Source organism: Oryctolagus cuniculus, chromosome 20 (assembly GCF_051225735.1).
Source record: "Oryctolagus cuniculus isolate XC-2025 breed Fujian yellow rabbit chromosome 20, ASM5122573v1, whole genome shotgun sequence".
NCBI classification, from domain to species: Eukaryota; Metazoa; Chordata; class Mammalia; order Lagomorpha; family Leporidae; genus Oryctolagus; species Oryctolagus cuniculus.
The window spans coordinates 31,515,593-31,535,670 of NC_142886.1; the positions used below are offsets into that span (position 1 = coordinate 31,515,593).

The window sequence follows — 20,078 nt, forward strand, 5'->3', positions numbered from 1 at the left end:
GGATTAACTGAATTTCTGATATAATGTTGTTCATTTCTATGGTGGGCTTTAAGTCCTTAAAAAGGCAGCCTTCCAAATACAACAGCATATCTTGAGTACAGCATAACTATTTGGCAACTAATTTGACTTTTTATATAGTTAGGCATTCTCTATGGTTATAAATTAAATATGGTCTTATATAAATTCTTAAAGACTGAGAGAAAATATTTTATTGCACATCATTTCCTCTGCCAGACGGCCAAGGCAATCTTTTAGTAAGGAAGCACTTGTGATCAGAAACCAAAATCCCCTGAAGCTCATGGAGTTCAGTCTCGGCTTCCAATTAGAAGCATAGAAATTGACCATCCCTGGGGTCGGCGCTGTGGCATAGCGGATAAATTCGCTGCTTGCAGCGCCAGCATCCCATAAGAGCGTGGGTTTGAGACCCGGCTGCTCCAGTTCCGATCCAGCTCTCTGCTGTGGTCTGGGAAAGCAGTAGAAGATGGCCCAAGTCCTCGGGCCCCTTACCCACATGGGAGACCCAGAAGAAGCTCCTGGCTTCGGATCGGCACAGTTCTGGCTGTTGTGGCCATTTGGGGAGTGAAGCAGCAGATGAAGACCCCCCCCCCCCGCCCCGTAACTCTTTCAAATAATTAAATAAACCTTTAAAAAAATTGACCATCCACATCCAAAAAAACTTTGAATAGAGCTTTCATTTAGTTCAATTAATTACACGTTTTTTAGTATGCTCTACAAGCAAGACACTATATATCAGGGTTATCTTTTTGTTTTGGTTTGACTTGTTTTTTCTTATTTATTTGAGAGGCAAAGATGGGGGAGGAGAGAAGGAGGGAGGAACAAAGGGAGGCAGGGTGGGGAGAGACAGAGAGAGAAAGAGAGAGAGAGAGGGAGAGAATATCCCTCTGTTGTTTCGTTCCTCGAATGTCTGCAACCACCAGGTCAAAACTAAAAACCAGGAACTTAATCTGGGTCTCCCACATGGGTGGCAAGCACCCAAGGAACTGAGCCATTACCCCTGCCTCCCAGGGTCTGCACTGGTAGGAAGCTCGACTCAGAAGCGAATGCAGAGGCCGGCGCCGCGGCTCACTAGGCTAATCCTCCGCCTTGCGGCACCGGCACACCAGGTTCTAGTCCCGGTTGGGTGCCAGAGTCTGTCCCAGTTACCCCTCTTCCAGGCCAGCTCTCTGCTGTGGCCCAGGAAGGCAGTGGAGGATGGCCCAAGTGCTTGGGCCCTGCACCCCATGGGAGACCAGGAGAAGCACCTGGCTCCTGCCATTGGATTGAAGTAGCCCCTTGACAGTAGGGACTCCATTTTGGAGCACTTGAGACTCCATTCTGGGAAAGCAACCCCCCCCCCCCACACACACACACCGTGAGACTCTGGTCTGAAACTATGATCTCAAATAGTCAGACAATAGCAGTGCACTACATCACCCTTGGCAGAGCACAAAAACCCCCTAGCATGATTGCTCAAGCTTAAAAGTAGAAAGGTTGCACCTGGGTTACCTGGGCTAATAATGAAGATGTGATTTGTCTATGTCTTAAGATCATAATTGCTGACTGTAAGACTTTAGCAACTGCTTAGCAACCGTGTATTCTCTCCCCCCTCCCGATTTTGCAGTTTTTAGCGCGCCAGCCAGGCAGCCATTGGAGGGTGAACCAACGGCAAAAGGAAGACCTTTCTCTCTGTCTCTCTCTCTCTCACTATCCACTCTGCCTGTAAAAAAAAAAAAAAAAAAAAAAAAAAAGAAGCAAATGCAGGTACTGAACCAGGTAGTACAAGATGGGAAGCAGGTTTCTTAACTGTCATATTAAACACCTGACTCGAGTTTTGTTCTTTTTTTAAATTATGTTCCAGTCTTCAAGAAATGTACACTCTATAAAGCAAGACCTGAGTCACTGCAGGATAAAGTTATTACAAAGACCTCCTGAATGTCACTACAGAACAGTGCTCTAAAAGTGCAGTGCAAGCCATTATGTAATTGTAAGTTTTCCAGTAGCTAAACTAAAGAAGATAAAGAGAAAAAAGCAAAATTGTGTGGGCTGATATCCACATGGTATGCTGCAGTGTGACGGTATGACACCCAGCTCCAGCTGCTTGTTCATGAAGACTCCGGGAGGCAGTGGGGGTGCCATGACTGGGAGGCACAGACTGACTTCCCAGTTCCTGGCTGTGGCCATTGTAGTCATCTGGGGAGTGAACCAGTGGACGAGAGGTCTCTCTTCCTGCCTCCCAAATAAATATTTTTAAATGTTTAATTTTAATATCACACTTTAACCCAATATATACACAAACATCTTGCTTTGACATGCAATCAATATAAATTTAATAGTTTATAATTTTTACTAAGTTTGGCCAATTCAGTGTGTGCTTAAAGCTCATGACAACTTGAAACTAAATTTCCATCAGAAATACTTGATCCATATTGAAACTTTATAAAATTTACAGGAGAAAAACTTTACATATCCAAATTCTTCTAAGCAGACTTTAGAGATCTGTGTAACTGGGGTGATATTCTAGCCCCTCCTAGCCACCGCCTTGCTGTCTTCTTTCACTCACTCATAGTCAGCCACACTCCAAAAATATTCAATGGAAAAAACAATTATTCCTGAAGTAATCAATTCAATTCATAAGCTTTACATTGTTTCCCATTCTGAGTAGCATAATGACATCTCACGCCATCCCATCAATCTCACCCAAGGTGTCAATCATCTGTTTGTCCAGTGTGTTCACACAGTGTGCACCACCCTCCTACTAGTTGTACTGTAGCTCTCTTGGTTATAAGATGGACTATTGAGGTGTGGCACTACCTGTATTCAAATAACCTTTATTTTATTTAATAATGGCCGCAAAGTGTCAAAGTAGTGATACCTGCAATGGGAATATGCCAAAGAGAAACTGCAAAACATTTCCTTCCAGTGAAAAGATAAAACGTGTCAACTTAATAAGAAACAAACTGTATACCAAGCTTGCTAAGATCTACAGTAGGAACAAATTGTCTATCCATGAAATTCTGGAGAAGGAAACCAAAATTCTTGCTAGTTTCATTGTCCTACCATGAACTACAAAAGTTATGGCCACAATACGCAGTAAGTACTTGGTTAAGATGGGACAGACATTACAGAGTTCAGTACTAGCTTTGGTTTCAGATACCTACTACTATCTTAGAATTTACCCCCTGTGTATAACGTGACTTACTATATTGGGTTTTTTAATGTGAAATTCAGTTAATTAAAATTCAATGAAGGGGCAGACATTCACCTCAGTGGTTAAGTTGCCACGTGGCACACCTGTTTCCCATATCAGAGAGGTGAAGTCCCAGCTGTTCCACTTCTGATCTAGCTTTCCACTAATGCATGTTTCTGGAAACAGCAGATGATGGCTTAGACACTTGGGTCCCTGCTACCTACATGGGAGACAAGGATTGCGTTCTGGGCCCCTAGCTTTGGTCTGGCCCAGCATCAGCCATTGTAGACATCTGGGAAGTGAACCAGTGAATGGAAGATCTCTGTCTTGCTGCATTTCAAATAAAATGAAATTTAAAAAAAAAATTGAAGTTAAATTAAATACAAAATTCAGTTCCTCAGTGTTACTAGCCACACCGCATATGTGCAACAGCCAAGGAGACTCAATGGCAACCACAACGGACCACAAAGGTTTAGAGCAGTGGTTCCAAATGTTTTGAAGAAAATGTATTGGGTCAGAGAGCAAATGTATTAGGCTTTGCAAGCCATGGCCTAAAGGGGGATCAGCGAAGTCTTCAAGAAGGTCATGTTTAAGCTGGGATTTAGAGGTAGAGTTGGATTTCAAATGCATGAACAGAAGACGGTGCTGAGGAGGGCATTTCCAGGCAGAGGCGTAAAGCCAAGCAAGCTCACGCACGTGTGAACTGCTACGGTCCCATTCAGAAAAGGAACCGGTGCCATAATGCCCAGGATCCACAGGCTGAAGGAGGGAGGGCCGTGTGCTGCAGATTGTCACAGAGGCAGCCTCCGGCTCTCCTGCCCTGCACAGTGACCACTAGGGGTCGCACTGCCAGTGCTCCTTTGCCTTCTGGATTCCTGCGGGTTTGACAACGGGGGCAGGGGTTTTGGATTCCAGTTTAGAGTTTGGATATTTATTCCTAGTTCTCACCCTGTTTCTTGGCTGTAGTGGCAACTTCGTGTTTACAGATCTTTTGTGATTGCAAGGCCTCCACAGAGTCCAGCTTCTTTTTCTTTCTTAAAGATTTTATTTATTTGAAAGGTAGAGTTACAAAGAGAGGGACAGACACACACATGCACACACAAACACAGAGGGAGACAGAAAGATCTTTCAGGGGCCAGCGCTGTGGTGCAGTGGGTTAACGCCCTAGCCTGAAGCGTTGGCATCCCATATGGGTGCCGGTTCGAGTCCCGGCTGCTCCACTTCTGATCCAGCTCTCTGCTATGGCCTGGGAAAGCAGTGGAAGATGGCCCACGTCCTTGGGCCCCTGTATCTGCTTGGGAGACCTGGAAGAAGCTCCTGGCTCCTGCCTTCAGATTGGCGCAGTTCCAGCCGTTGTGGCCATCTGGGGAGTGAACCAGTGGATGGAAGACCTCTCTCTCTCTCTCTCTCTCTCTCACTTTCACTCTCTCTCTCCCTCTCCTTTGCTCTGTGTGTAACTGACTTTCAAGTAAATAAATAAATCTTAAAAAAAAAAAAAGAAAGATCTTTCATCTACCTGTTCCCTTTCCAAAAGCCTATAATGGTGGGGGCTGGGTCAGGATGGAACTCCACTCAGGTCTCCCATATAGGTGCAGGACTTGTGCCATCTTCAGCTGCTCCCCCAGGCACATTAGCAGGGAGCAGGATAAAAAGTGGAGCAACAGGGACTCAAACCAGCACTCATATGGGATGCCAGCATTGCAAGCAGTGGCTTAACCCATTGCACTGCAGTGCTGGTTCCGAGAGTCCAGTTTTGTCCTTGCTTTCCCTGCCTGAGGAGTGGTAACAGCTTTGCTGTAGCCAATACCTAGGTGTTTTACCATCTCTGATTGGTTCCCAAGCCTGTCTACCACTCTATAAATAGTCTGTAAATTCTGTTAGATCCTTCCATGGGCCATCTGAAGCCACATCATGGAGAGGCGTGCATGAAAGACTGTAAAATTTGACCTTTGTTCAATATAAAAAGGAGATATATTTATTAAATAAGTTTTCTAAATATATATATGTATGTATCCACACACACACACACACACAAAGGAGAACCTCAAAACCCTTAATATAGAGGTGGTAGAGGTTGCACACTGCACAGTTATGGGTGGAAGCCCTGGCTCTTAAGAAAGGGAGAGAGATGATTAAAGAGAACAAAATGCAGGGGGTGGTCTGCAGACATTTCAACAAAGTGATGCCTTCAGCTGTTCTGGGTGCATCACTGACAGACAGGACTAACACTGGAATAGCAAGAATGCTTATTCAGTGTCAGAGACTGCCACAGCTACTCTGAGGCGAATGCTTCTGTGTGCCTAATCTTCCAAAGCCCAGCATTTGCAGCAGACTGTGCCCGTTCACTGTATGGTTCTCTAACACTTCTGGCTTAGAAACCACGTAGGGTCTGGTGTTATTGTACAGAGAGCTAAGCTGCCACCTGCGAGGCCAGCATCCCATATTGGAGTGCTGCTTGAGTCCTGGCTGCTCTGCTTTCTTTTCTTTTCTTTTTTTTTTTTTTTAAGATTTATTTATTTATTTGAAAGGTGGAGAGAGAGAGAAAGAGAGAGAGACAGAGAGGTCTTCCATCCACTGGTTCACTCCCCAAATGACCGCAACAGCCGGAGCTGTGCCAATCTGAAGCCAGGAGCCAGGAGCTTATTTTGGGTCTCCCGTGTGGGTGCAGGGGCCCAAAGACTTGAGCCATCTTCTACTGCTTTCCCAGGCCATAGCAGAGAGCTGGATTAGAAGCTGAGCAGCTGGGATTTGAACCAGTGCCCATATGGGATGCTGGCGCAGCAGATGGGGGCTTTAACCCACAGTACCACAGCACTGGCCCCTGCTCCATTTTCAATACATTTCCCTGCTAATGCACCTGTGAAAGCAACAGAGGATGCCCCAACTGCTTGGGTCCTTATCACCCACTTGGGAGACCCAGATGGATTTCTGGGCTTCTGACTTTGGCCTGGATCTACTAAGGCCATTGTAGCCATTTGAGGAGTGAACCAGGGGATGGAAGATACCCCTCTCCTCCAAATGAATAAATACGTCTTGAAAAATATGTAAAAGGGGCTGGTGCTGTGGTGTAGCGAGGAAAGCCACAGCTTTCAGTGCTAGTATCCCATATGGGCACCAGTTCGTGTCCCGGCTGCTCCACTTCCAATCCAGCTCTCTGCTATGGCCTGGGAAAGCAGTAGAAGACGGCCCAAGTCCTTGGGCCCCTGCACCTGCTTGGGAGACCTGGAAGAAGCTCCTGGCTCCTGCCTTCTGATTGGTGCAGCTTCCAGCCATTGCAGCCAACTGGGGAGTGAACCAATGGATGAAGGATCTCTCTCTCTCTCTCTCTCTGTGTGTGTGTGTGCCTCTACCTCTCCTTCCCTCTCTGTGAAACTCTTTCAAATAAATAAATAAGTCTTTTTTAAAAATACATAAAAATAGAAATTAAAAAAATGAAACCAGTTGTAGCCCACAGTTCCTCAACAAATATTTTCCCACTTTACTAATTTCTGATATTAGTGTATACTAGTTCTGGAAACCAAACAACAAGGAAGACAGCATATTTCCATTAAGACACCAAATCTACGTCCTTTGACAAGTGACACTTCATAGTATTCCCCACACTTTTTCCCATCATGGCATTCTGAGACTAGGATGATGTTGCATGCACACAAGGCCAATGGAAAGGCCAGAGGTGGGGCTGGCGCCATGGCTCAATAGGCTAATCCTCCGCCTTGCGGCGGAGGCACACCAGGTTCTAGTCCTGGTCGGGGCGCCTGATTCTGTCCCGGTTGCCCCTCTTCCAGGCCAGCTCTCTGCTGTGGCCAGGGAGTGCAGTGGAGGATGGTCCAAGTGCTTGGGCCCTGCACCCGCATGGGAGACCAGGATAAGTACCTGGCTCCTGCCTTCGGATCAGTGCGGTGCGCCAGCCACAGCGGCCATTGGAGGGTGAACCAACGGCAAAAGGAAGACCTTTCTCTCTGTCTCTCTCTCTCACTGTCCACTCTGTCAAAAAAAAAAAAAAAGCAAAGGCCAGAGGTGACCAACATCAGGGCTCTTGCTGCCCCAGAATTCAGCAACTTTCTCAAGGACTAAGCAGTTCAATAACAAGGCTCACTTGCTATGCACTTGAGGCTTAGAGTTCAAGTCATGAAGTTCTGCCTTACACCTCCAGCTCCATCTGCAGGAACCCCCTTCTGCTGCTGGTGTCTCGTGAACTATTGTTGGTGTCAGGTGGGACCCAGTCTCTTCAACATGTGACATAATTGCAGACACAACTTCTCTTGATTCTCTGACGCACAGACGAGGCCACAGCCAGCACTGGGCCTCTGTACAAGTAAGAAAAAAGTGCCCTTGCCCTGGAAGGACACTGTAAAGTAGAAGGCAGCAACAGCCCAGGCAGCCAAGATCAGGAGTATTTGGATATGGTTTTATTTCAGCTGAGCGGCATCACAGAAGAGAGATGAAGTGACATCATGCTGTAGTTGGCCTTATGAAATGCTGCTTATTCATGGTAGGGCCCACGAGAAGGCCTCCCCCTTGCCTTGGTGTTCACCTTCCCAGCTCAGCTTCTAGGCGCTCTCTCCTCAGAGCACATTTAATTGGGAGATTGCTTCAATTCTAACTTCTGGCTCTTCCCTAGATGGTATAAATTCCTGTAAAATACATACTTGCAGGACTGGTGCTGTGGTGCAGTGGATTAAGCCACTGTCTGCAGCTCTAACATCCCATGTTGGAGTCTCTGCTCCCACGTGGGAGACCCTGATGAAGCTCCTGGCTTCAGCCTAACCCACCCCTTGCCACTGCAGCCATTTAGAGGAATGAACCAGCAGATGGAAGATTGATCTCTCTCTCTCTCTCTGCAATTCTGCATTTCAAATAAATATTTTTTTAAAAAAGCCACACTTGGATATCCACCACTGATATTTTTTTTTTGACAGGCAGAGTGGACAGTGAGAGAGAGAGAGACAGAGAGAAAGGTCTTCCTTTACTGTTGATTCACCCTCCAATGGCCGCCGCGGCCGGCGCACTGTGGCTGGTGCATTGTGCTGATCCAAAGGCAGGAGCCAGGTGCTTCTCCTGGTCTCCCATGGGGTGCAGGGCCCAAGCACTTGGGCCATCCTCCACTGCCTTCCCGGGCCACAGCAGAGAGCTGGCCTGGAAGAGGGGCAACCGGGACAGAATCCAGCACCCCGACCGGCACTAGAACCCGGGTGCCGGAGCCGCAGGCGGAGGATTAGCCTCTTGAGCCATGGCGCCGGCCTTTTTTTTTTTTTTTTTTTTTTTTTTCAATTTCCAACAATGTATGGAGTCTTAGGATCTATCTTGGTGATATCCAAGAATGCTCGACAGTTCAGCCAGTTCTATGACTTTCTCTCTTAAAAGTTCTATTCTTATATCTCTATCTGGGCCTCTCAGTAAACGAATCAAACTAATCCAATAGCAAAATCCACCTACTGTAACTAACCTATAGCATTAACTCCCTGGTCAAAATCAATCCCCTGCCTTTAAATATTGGTCATAGAGAAGACTGGAATTCTCCTAGGACTAACGCTTCAACCAACACTTTAAAGTTGAAGCTGTAAAGTTCAGGTTCCCTGCTCTTTGTGGATGGCCTTGCTCCTTGACCAACTCGAATCTGAGCTTGATTTTATTAAGAAATGACAAAGAATTCTAGGTTTTTTTTTTACTTTGTGTAAAGTAAGCAAGAGAGCTCCCCCTTGAGTCAATTACACGTGTGTTCACATGGGGATTGAAAGGGAGTCTGTTGAGTTGCACGCTGTGTGTGGACATTGACGTTCTCACCTGTGTACTACGTGAGTCCAGGGGCTGGCAGCTGAGCTCTGCAACAGATGGTCCAGAATGGATCCGGCAGAGTCAGCCTCCAAATCCAAACACGTCCAAGGGTCAAGTTTTTCCCAAATGTGGGGAAGGCTAACACGATCTAAATATCAAAGCTCCTCTTTTTTATTTTTGGTTTTTGCAAGATATGAATGATCTTTCTGTGAGGAATTTAGAGAGAGAGAGAGCGAACCTTCATGAAATACACCTGCATCATGAACTGCCCCTTACAGACACTTATTCAGCCAATCTATCAGGTCCGTGAACAAGGTCAAGAACTTGCCAAACTGAAGGGTCACTATCAACCCATGGACTAGGAAGAGAAAGACTGGGTGAGGAGTTCTGAGCTGAGGTGGCAGGCAGACAGTCTCCTTCCCAGAGCTGTGTGAAAAATCTCTTCCCTCTTGCCAGAGAATTAGGGGGCTCTTGCATTCTCCATGCCTGCAAAACCAGCACCACATGGACGAGGCCAGGGTCTGTGAGCAGCATGAGCTGCACCCGGGCTGTGTGAACCCCTCTGCATCTGTGGTGTGCTTCCCTGCCTGAATGTGGGGAAGTATATCCAACCACAGTCCGGGGGAGCCACAGGAAAGGGCCTTGGGGTTCCATGAACAACTCAGTCTTTCTGAGCCTTTGGTTCTGCGATGTGAGAGCCTGCCTCAGAATTTCCAAGATGAGGGGGCTGGAGCTATGGCGTAGAGGGTAAAGCCGCCACCTGCAGCACCGGCATATGGGCACCCGGTTCGTATCCCAGCTGCTCCACTTCCGATCCACCTCTCTGCTGTGGCCTGGGAAGGCAGTGGAGGATGGCAAGAGGTTTCACCATCCACACTTCCATCCCTAACGTGGTTTTCCTTTGTTCCTTCTCTGGCCAGGCTTCAAATTTCTCAAGTCCTTCCACTGTGCTCCCTTTTGTTCCTAATTTTCACTGTAACATTTACTAACAGCACAGCCAATAACACCTATGCCACATCCTGAATGCGCTACTGCCTTGAAATCTCTTCTACCAAAGAAACACATCGTGACCTTGAAGTCTGGCCTCCTGTCGAGTATCAGGCAGTAGACACCATGAAGCCAGCTTCTGTGCAATGATGAAAGGGGAGGGGCTCAATTCCCCGTGGAACCTTCAGTTCCATCTGAACCTCATCAGCCTGGCTGTTACCTTCCACATTTCTATCAGCATTCGGGTCTTCGAAGCCCTCCCCAGAACCCCCTGTAACATCTGCTTTCTCTAGGCTGCATCCCCACGCTCTTCCAAACTCTTCTCACACACCAGTTCCACAGGCACTTCAACACCGTCGGGTATAGTTATATAGAGTTACATACTCCTCGGTACCAGTGTTCTTAGGCAGCTTTTCATCACCACAACGAAACACCTGCAGCAACTAACTTCATAAAGAGAAGTTAGTTGTTTTGGAGGCTCCAGGTCCTGATCTGTTGCTTTGGCTTCTGATAAGGGCAGAGGATAGCACTGGAGAAGCACACAGCAGAACCACACGAGGAGCCGGGCAGCAGAGCGAGCAGCTGGGCTCCGCTCAGGCTTTTATAACCATCTTTCCTCGCAAGAACTACCTTCCAAGGGCGGGCCCCCAAATGAACTAAGGGCCTCCCGCCAGGCCCCATCTCCTAACAACTCTACCACCTGCCAATAGCACTACCATGAGGACCAAGCCTTACACATTTGGGCCTTTGGGGGACACCCAAACTAAGATCTAGGGGCAAGAGAGTGCAGAAATGAAGGCACTTCTATGTTCTATCGAGTTCTTGGAACCAAGAAGTGGAATAAGAAGACAAGAAAAGCCGGCACCGTGGCTCACTAGGCTAATCCTCCGCCTTGCGGCGCCAGCACACCGAGTTCTAGTCCCGGTTGGGGCGCTGGATTCTGTCCCGGTTGCCCCTCTTCCAGGCCAGCTCTCTGCTGTGTCCAGGGAGTGCAGTGGAGGATGGCCCAGGTGCTTGGGCCCTGCACCCCATGGGAGACCAGGAGAAGTACCTGGCTCCTGGCTTTGGATCAGCACGGTGTGCCGGCCGCGGCGGCCATTGGAGGGTGAACCAACGGCAAAGGAAGACCTTTCTCTCTGTCTCTCTCTGTCACTGTCCACTCTGCCTGTCAAAAAAAATAATAATAAAAAAATTAAAAAAAAAGAAGACAGGAAAAACTGCCTGTACATGTGCCTAGGGAGGGGAGGCATGCACTGTTTACTGGACATGCTCTGCTAGAGTACTGCTTATAAGTACAGCAGGGAAGAAATATGAATGTTACTTATGACTAGCTGTAGCATTTTGCAAAGGGGCCCTGAGAAAGCCAAGCCTGGGGCTTAGAAATGTGACCATATTTGGAAAAAGGGGTCTTCGCAGACGTTAACTAAATTAAGGAACTCAAGATGAGAGGATCCTTGTTTACCCAGGTGAGTCCTATATTAAATGACAAGTATCTTGATGGAAGTGAGGCTGTTAGAGTCTAAAAAAGCCCACCGCCCGAGGAACGACTCCAAGAGACTTTTCTCTCATGCAACCAGCAAGGGGAAGCATGCCGGGGCTGTCTGATCATACAAGAGCAGAGCAGCCCCGAATAACCAAAGGTTAGGGTTTATAAAGGCAAAAACTGCAAAACCAGGAAGGGGGGAATACATGCTTGCTATGCACGGTTGCTATACACAGTTGCTAAAATCAAAAGAGTACATAAAATCAAAAGAGAGTATATGGTTACTGGGGTCAACATAACCTAAAACCTAAGTGAAATTAATATTTATCATAATCTTGACAATACCAGTTACAATATTACAATTAGCAATTAGGACTTGACATTAATGTAAGACACAGACAAATCACATCTTTATTCTTAGCCCAGGTAACCCAGGTGCAACCTTTCTACTTTTAAGCTTGAGCAATCATGCTAGGGGGTTTTTGTGTGTTGCCAAGGGTGATGTAGTGCACTGCTATTGTCCGACTATTTGAGATCATAGTTTCAGACCAGAGTCTCATGGTGGGGGGGTGCTTTCTCAGAATGGAGTCTCAAGTGCTCCAAAATGGAGTCCCTACTGTCAAGGTGCTACTTCACTCTGTCTTATTTTTACAGCTGCACCAGGAAGGTTTAAACCTGTAAGCTTAAGCTTAACTTTTTACACCCGCACATATACAATTTTAACTCTTCAAGGCAAGGAGAGAGATTAGACACAGATATGGAGGACAAGGCTGTATGAAAATGAAGAGGAGATTGGAGCTAAAAGCCAAGAAACATCAGGTAAAAGCAAGGAGAGATTTTCTCTGCAAAGACTTTGGAGAAAATATGGGGCTGCTGACACCTTGACTTTGAACTTTTGGCCTCCAGAACTTAGAGAGAATACATTTATGTTGTATTAAGCAACCTAGTTTGTGGTGATGTGCTGTACAACCAGAAGTAACAAATACACTAGCCCCAGGGGCTGGCGCTGTGGCACAGTGGGTTAAAGCCCCAGCCTACAGTGCCAGCATCCCATATGAGCACTGGTTCAGGTCCCGGCTGCTCCACTTCCAATCCAGCTCTCTGCTATGGCCTGGGAAAGCAGTAGAAGATGGCCCAACTCCTTGGTCCCCTCTGTATCTGTGTGGGAGACCCGGAAGAAGCTCCTGGCTCCTGGCTTCAGATCAGCTCAACTCTGGTTGATGCAGTCACTTGGGGAGTGAACCAGCGGAATGGAAGACCTCTCTCTCTCTCTCTCTCTCTCTGGCTCTACCTCTCAGTAACTCTCTTTCAAGTAAATAAAATAAATTTTTAAAAAGTACACTAGCTCATATCATACCTTCTGTGCTCTTATACCTGTGCTAGATTCTTTAAATTCAATTTCTCCCTCATTAATGGCAAAACATCCTTCCAAGGGAAGTATTATTTTCCCCACTGGACAGACCAAGGTCTCGTCCAAAGTATGTCAAGAAAAAAATGGAGCCTCGGGGCCAGCGCTGTGGCGTAGTGTGTAAAGCCACTGCCTGCAGTGCTGGCATTGTATTTGGGGACCGGTTTGAGTCCTGGCTGCTCCTCTTCTGATCCAGCTCTCTGCTATGGCCTGGGAAAGCAGTAGAAGATGGCCCAAGTCCTTGCACCCCTGCACCTGCATAGGAGACCTGGAAGACTCTTCTGGCTCCTGGCTTTGAATTGGTCCAGCTGTGCCCATTGTGGCCATTTTGGGAGTGAACCAGTGGATGCAAGCTCGCTCTCTCTCTCTCTGTCTTTCAAATCAGTAAATAAATCTTTTTTTCTTTTAACTTTTATTTAATGAATATAAATTTCCAAAGTACAGCTTTTGGATTACAATGGCTTCCCCCCACCCCCATAATTTCCCTCCCACCCACCAATCTCCCCTCTCCCGCTCCCTCTCCTCTTCCATTCACATCAAGATTCATTTTCAATTATCTTTATATACAGAAGATTAATTTAGCATATATTAAGTAAAGATTTCAACAGTTTGCACCCACACAGAAACACAAAGTATAAAATACTGTTTGAGTACTAGTTATAGCATTAAATCACAATGTACAGCACATTTAGGACAAAGATCCTTCATGAGGAGTAAGTGCACAGTGACTCCTGTTGTTGACTTAACAAACTGACACTCTTGTTTATGGCATCAGTAATCACCCTAGGCTCCTGTCATGAGCTGCTAAAGCTGTGGAAGCCTTTTGAGTTCTCCAACTCTGATCTTATTTAGACAAGGTCATAGTCAAAGTGGAAGTTCTCTCCTCCCTCAGAGAAAGGTACCTCCTTCTTTGATGACCTGTTCTTTCCACTGGGATCTCACTCGCAGAGATCTTTCATTTAGTGTTTTTTTTTTTTTGCCAGAGTGTCTTGGCTTTCCATACCTAAAATACTCTCATGGGCTCTTCAGCCAGTTCTGAATGCCTTAAGGGCTGATTCTGAGGCCAGAGTGCTGTTTAGGACATCTGCCATTCTATGAATCTGCTGTGTATCCCGATAAGTAAATAAATCTTAACAAAAAAGCAAACAAAAGAGTGGAGCCTGAAATCAAATTCAGATCTATTCAATTCTGAAGCCCATGCTTTTTCCATGATGCCACTATTTCTACCTTTAATAAAAAGCTGTCAAATAAGTATAGGATCTGATCCAAATGCCCAATTTTTAGCATATTTGACATGCAGAGGGTTTCATTTTTAAATACTCCTTCCCCCAGTACAGTTATTTTTAGCAATAATCATGAAATGAAATGAATGTCTTTCATGTATGGACTAAAAGTTGCATTTACCAACCAAAAGGAATGCACTGCACTGTTTGTACACTTTCTTTCATCCTGAAACAAAATAAAAGCTCCCAGTGGTCTCATTGAAAGATGCGATTGAGGAATTAAATTGTTTCTTTCCTTAAAGCTATTTTATTCCAACAAGTCCTTTCTAAATTACCATTTAAACACAGAACTATGTACTGTCACAGGAGCTGGAGGCAGGAGCTGAGATCCAAGTGAGCAGCAATTCTGAACCCACAGGAATTTAGTCCAGAAACAAACCAAGGTGGGTGTGCCTGTCCTATTGGTGCCTGGCTGTGTAACTGGAAGTTGTCCAAATTAACTTCCACAGGGAACACAATGTTTATTAAAAGATATGTATGCTTTTCTCTTATTTTTTGATTGTGGCAAACACACACACAGTGTAAACTTACCATCTTCAACTTACTTTCAGTAGTGTTAAGTATATTCACTTTGGGTGTGTTACAGGCCCCCAGAACTTTTTCATCTTGCAAGATGGTTAAACTTTATACCCATTAAACAAACCCTAATATCCTCCTTTACCCAGCCCCTAACAGCACCTGTACTTTCTAAGAATTTGGCTACTGCAAATACCTCATTTAAGTAGAATCATACAATATGTTTTGATTGGCTTATTATATTTATGTAACATAAGTGAAGCTCACAATGTATTATTAAAACTCAATGTATTTAATACCATTGAACTGTACACTTAAAAATGGTTAAGATGGAGGCCAGAATTGTGGTGTAACAGATAAGGCCACCACCTGCGAAACTAGCATCCCATATGGGTTTCGGTTCAAGTCCCTGCTGCTCTACTTCCATTCCAGCTGCCTGCTAATACACTTGGGAAAACAGCAGATGGCTCCAGTAGTTGGGCCGCTAAACCCACATGGGAGACCCAGATGAAGCTCTTGGCTCCTAGCTTCAGTCTGGCTTAGCCTCAGCTTCTGTGGTCATTTGAGGAGTGAACCAGCAGATGGAACATCTCTCTGTAATTTGTTCCAATAATTAATATTTTAAAAAATGTACCAATGCCATCTCACTAATCCAAGTGGTCGATTTCTGTTCACAATTGATCATAATGCTAGGGCTAAGAGTCACATAAACAAGACTAGTGTCTGCAAATACTAACTGATAGAATAAAAAAGGGAGAGAACGATCCAACATGGGAAGTGGGATACACAGCAGACTCATATTATGGCAGATGTCCTAAACAGCACTCTGGCCTCAGAATCAGCCCTTAAGGCATTTGGAACTGGCTGAAGAGCCCATGAGAGTATTTTAGGCACGGAAAGCCAAGACACTCTGGCAAAAAAAAAAAAAAAACACACACACACACCTATATGAAAGATCTCTGCGAGTGATATCCCAGTGGAAAGAACAGGTCATCAAAGAAGGAGGTACCTTTCTCTGAGGGAGGAGAGAGCTTCCACTTTGACTATGACCTTGTCTAAATAGGATCAGAGTTGGAGAACTCAAAAGGCTTCCACAGCTTTAGCAGCTTATGACAGGAGCCTAGGGTGATTACTGACGCCATAAACAAGAGTGTCAATTTGTTAAGTCAACAACAGGAGTCACTGTGCACTTACTCCTCATGAAGGATCTTTGTCCTAAATGTGCTGTACATTGTGATTTAATGCTATAACTAGTACTCAAACAGTACTTTACACTTTGTGTTTCTGTGTGGGTGCAAACTGTTGAAATCTTTACTTAATATATGCTAAATTAATCTTCTGTATATAAAGATAATTGAAAATGAGTCTTGATGTGAATGGAAGAGGAGAGGGAGCAGGAGAGGGGAGGTTGGTGGGTGGGAGGGAAATTATGGGGGGGGGGGAAGCCATTGTAATCCAAAAGCTGTACTTTGGAAATTTATATTCATTAAATAAAAGTTAAAAATAAATAAATAAAATGGTTAAGATGGCAAATTGTATGTGTAATTGACTACAGCTAAGAAAAATGAAAATAATTCTCTAACTGTGGAAATTAGACCTATTAGAACAAAATAATCTTTCATTTGAGTAGTTTTATTTATTAAGGTTTATTTATCTAAAAGGCAGAATGTCAGAAAGAGAAGAAGAGGGAGGAGAAAGACAGAGGGGGAGAGAGAAAGAAAGGGAGAGAGGGAGGGAAGGAGGGGAGAGAGGGAGAGAAAGAGGAGAGAGAGAGAGGAGGGAGAGGAGAGAGAGAGATTTTTTCATTTGCTGGTGTACTCTCCAAATGGCTTCAATATCCAGGGCAGGAACAGGCCAAAACCAGGAACTCCAACTGGGTTTCCTGTGTGGGTGGCAGAGACCCAAGTACTTGGGTTATGTTCCATTGCCTTCCGAGGCACGTTAACCTGCTGTGCCACAATGGCGGTCCCTGGGGAAGGTGTGTTTTTATCACTGACATCATCTAGGATTGCTGGCACATGGTAATAATAAAAAGCACATCAAATTTAATCTGCCTTAGAATTGTTTATATTCTCTGCCAACAGTTCTCTCCGTGGTTTGCTCCTCCCACGACAGACTGCTTCATGGTCTGGGCACACCAGCGCTGCAAAATGTGCCCGGGAGGACAGCATGACGGCTTTACCTTGGGCAGCCCAGGCAATACGGGCTGCCAGGCACCCTCCAAAGGCCCCACCTTCCAATGCAACATGAATTTGGCAGGGACGACCATGCCAACATTCTACCCATAGAAAAAAAACACAGGACATATGCCTCTGAGTTTTTATATTGTTAGTGTACCCTGCTGTGAAACTAGCCCTAGAAACCAGAGCCACCTTGCCAGAGGGAGCTCTCTTGGGTATAAACTTCTATTGTTTAATTAAACTCACCAGAAGTGATGACAGCTGAGTGTAGACAACTGTTATTTGGGCAAACCAAATATTCTCTTCCTTGCTTGCTAAAAACACATTATTTTCTTGTAGCTCCTTTAACTATCTGAGGGGGGAAACCCTGACTGATTGTCTTGCTGATCCCAAGGGTGTGGAGTAACTCTGGAGGGACCTCACTGTCATGGTCCCTGGTAGTGTTTTTGTGTCCCTTTCTTTCAGGGTGGTGAGTGCAGAGAGCAGAGTGAAGGAGGGATCCCAGAGTACCACCTTTGAACAGAAACTGAGACCAAGTGTTACTGGGTCAGAGCCTCTTAATAACAGGTTTACCTAAAGCAGACACCATTTGTTCCCACAAACTAAGAGAACAGAGAGAGCTATCTCAACCTAACTGTGCTAGGGTGGGAAGTCTTGGTCTGGCACTGCTAGTCTTGTCAAGGTTCCCTATCATCTTGCTATGCCATGTTAGGCAAATTACTTGGCCTCTATGAAGCTCTATCAATTTATCTGTAAATGAACCCAAGCTTGGGGGCTATTCTAAGAATTAAGAGAGCAGGCAAAGTATTTGGCACTTAGAATATCCACTCCTAGTCCAGTCCTCATCTTTTCATCAGAATCAGTATTTCTAAGCATTTCTTTCAGCTCCATTAAAAGCTAGGTCTATAGAATCTCTCCGCAACCATCTTCCCCCTTTACTGCTTGCCCTATTTGTAAATAACAATTCTCCACGCAAGTTCCCTTGGCTGTGGAAGGCTCTGCAATAGAGAGACCATGTCAAAGAACACATGGAAATGACATTAAGCACATATCATACACACACTCTATAATACAGAACTAAGTGGCACCTTGGGTTAGGGCCCAGGGCTGATGAATACTCACACCCAGAAAGCAGACATTTTAGCCAGAGAAGCCCAAGGCAGGTAGACTTCTGCTAGAACAGGTTCAGGGAGATCCGACTTTGCAAAAGTCTGTGCTCTTTCATGCCCTACAAGTGGCCTTGTGTAGGCAAGCCCACAGCTTGGCCTCCAGCGAATGGCTATGCTAGGAACGAGGACTCTTGAACTGACTCTGCAATCTTCCCAAGCAAGAACTCCATCAGGACTACATTGGGAGGCCAGTGTTGTGTAGCAGATAAAGCTGCCACCTGTAGTGTTGGCAGCCCATATGGGCACTGGCTCAAGTCCCAGCTGCTCCACTTCTGACCAAGCTCTCTGCTACGGCCTGGGAAAGCAGTGGAAGATGACCTGGGTCCTTGGGCCCCTGCATCCATGTGGGAGATGTGGAAGAAGCTCCTGGCTCCTGGCTTCTGGCTTCAGATCAGCACAGATCTGACCATTATGGCCATTTGTGGAGTGAACCAGCAGATGGAAGCTCGCTCTCTCTGACTCTCTGTAACTCTGCCTTTCAAATAAATAAATCTTTTTTTTTAAAAAAAGGGCTATATTGGGTCTGAATTTATCATAGTACATATCGTAAGGACTCATATTTCTGGAACAAGTAGCTGATGTAACATATAACAGGCTTAAATAAAACGCAAATCTCTTTATGCTCCAGGATAATCAATCAGCTAACCACAATTGTGATTACTGGTATCACAAATGTTGTCACATTTCTCCTTTGATGAACTTAGATAAGATAGTGAATGCCTCCTGGGAAGGGGTTAATGTGAAGGTAGAAGACTCCCCACAGGACACAGAAACGTGATTCTTAAGACCATGCCTTATTTCTTCCAGAGTTCTGCTGCAAATCAACCTTGTTTATCCCAGGTTACAAATGGATAAATACCAGACATGTAAGCTTGTTGTTGAGCCAAGCCACAAACACTGGTTTTCGAGATTATTGACACCAACTCAATGCTAACTGTGGTTCATTCCCAGATGACTGAGTTGTATGTTTCTTGGTTATAAACAATAGGAACAGACTGGCAGTTTTAAGCAGAAAAGGAACTGACTGGAAGGCTAGATTGCAGAATCAAGCTCAGACAAGAATTAAATCACGGGAGCAAATCCACGGCCCTGCCCAGGAAGTCTGATTGGGAAGCTGCCATTGGCAGGCATCATCGCTCAGTGATCATCACACCATCAGCCCTGACCTGTAGTAGACAGGACCTGTGACAGATAATTGCAACTTCATTTTAATCCTCTCCAGATTCAAAGTCAAGGCATCACATTAGACCAGCTCTGGATGCAGAAAGGTGATTCCTCAGCTTGCTACTTAGTTCTATGTTCTAACAGAGATGTGGACTATTCTCCAGCCCACTTGGTATATAAAGCAACATAAGGAGAGTGCTCTAACATCTGAGAAGCCAAAACAACTAACATCCCACATGTTTTCTGCTGAAAGTAAACAGCCATTAAAAACCTTTGTCTCATTTTTAAGATGTTCTACAGGCAGTTATAATCAGAGCAGCCTGGTACTGGTACAAAAACAGATGGATAGGGGCCGGCGCTGTGGTGTGGGGTGTAAAGCTGCTGCCAGCAATGCCAAAATCCCATTTGGATGCTGGTTCAAGTCCCGGCTGCTCCACTTCTGATCCAGCTCTCTGCTGTGGCCTGAAAAGGCAGTGGAGGATGGCCCAAACACTTGGGCCCCTAAACCCGCATTGAAGACACGGAGAGCATCCTGGCTCCTGGCTTCAGATCGGTGCAACTCCAGCCATTGCGGTTATTTGGGGTGTGGGCCAGTGGATGGAGGACCTCTTTCTCTCTTTCTGCCTCTGCCTCTAACTTTATACATATATATATATATATATATATATATATATATATATAAAGATGGATGGATCGATGGAACAGAATGGAAATGCCAGAAATCAATCCAAGCATCTACAATCAACTTATATTTGATCAAGGAGCAAAAACCAATCCCTGGAAAAGGACAGTCTCTTCAACAAGTGGTGCTGGGAAAACTGGATTTCCACATGCAGAAGAATGAAGTAGGACCCCTACCTTACACATTACACAAAAATCCATTAAAAATGGATTAAAGACCTAAATCTATGACCTGATGACATAAA

General features: G+C 45.4%; 1 long non-coding RNA gene across 1 annotated transcript in view; it reads right to left on the reverse strand.

The window, feature by feature from the left end:
- LOC103351677 (uncharacterized) overlaps positions 1 to 9,162 on the reverse strand; it is a 45,403-nt gene extending 36,241 nt beyond the window's left edge. The window contains exon 1 of the long non-coding RNA XR_016226829.1: positions 8,972 to 9,162. This is a non-coding gene — a long non-coding RNA (uncharacterized LOC103351677). The remainder of the gene's footprint in view (positions 1 to 8,971) is intronic.
- Positions 9,163 to 20,078: the final 10,916 nt, after the last annotated feature.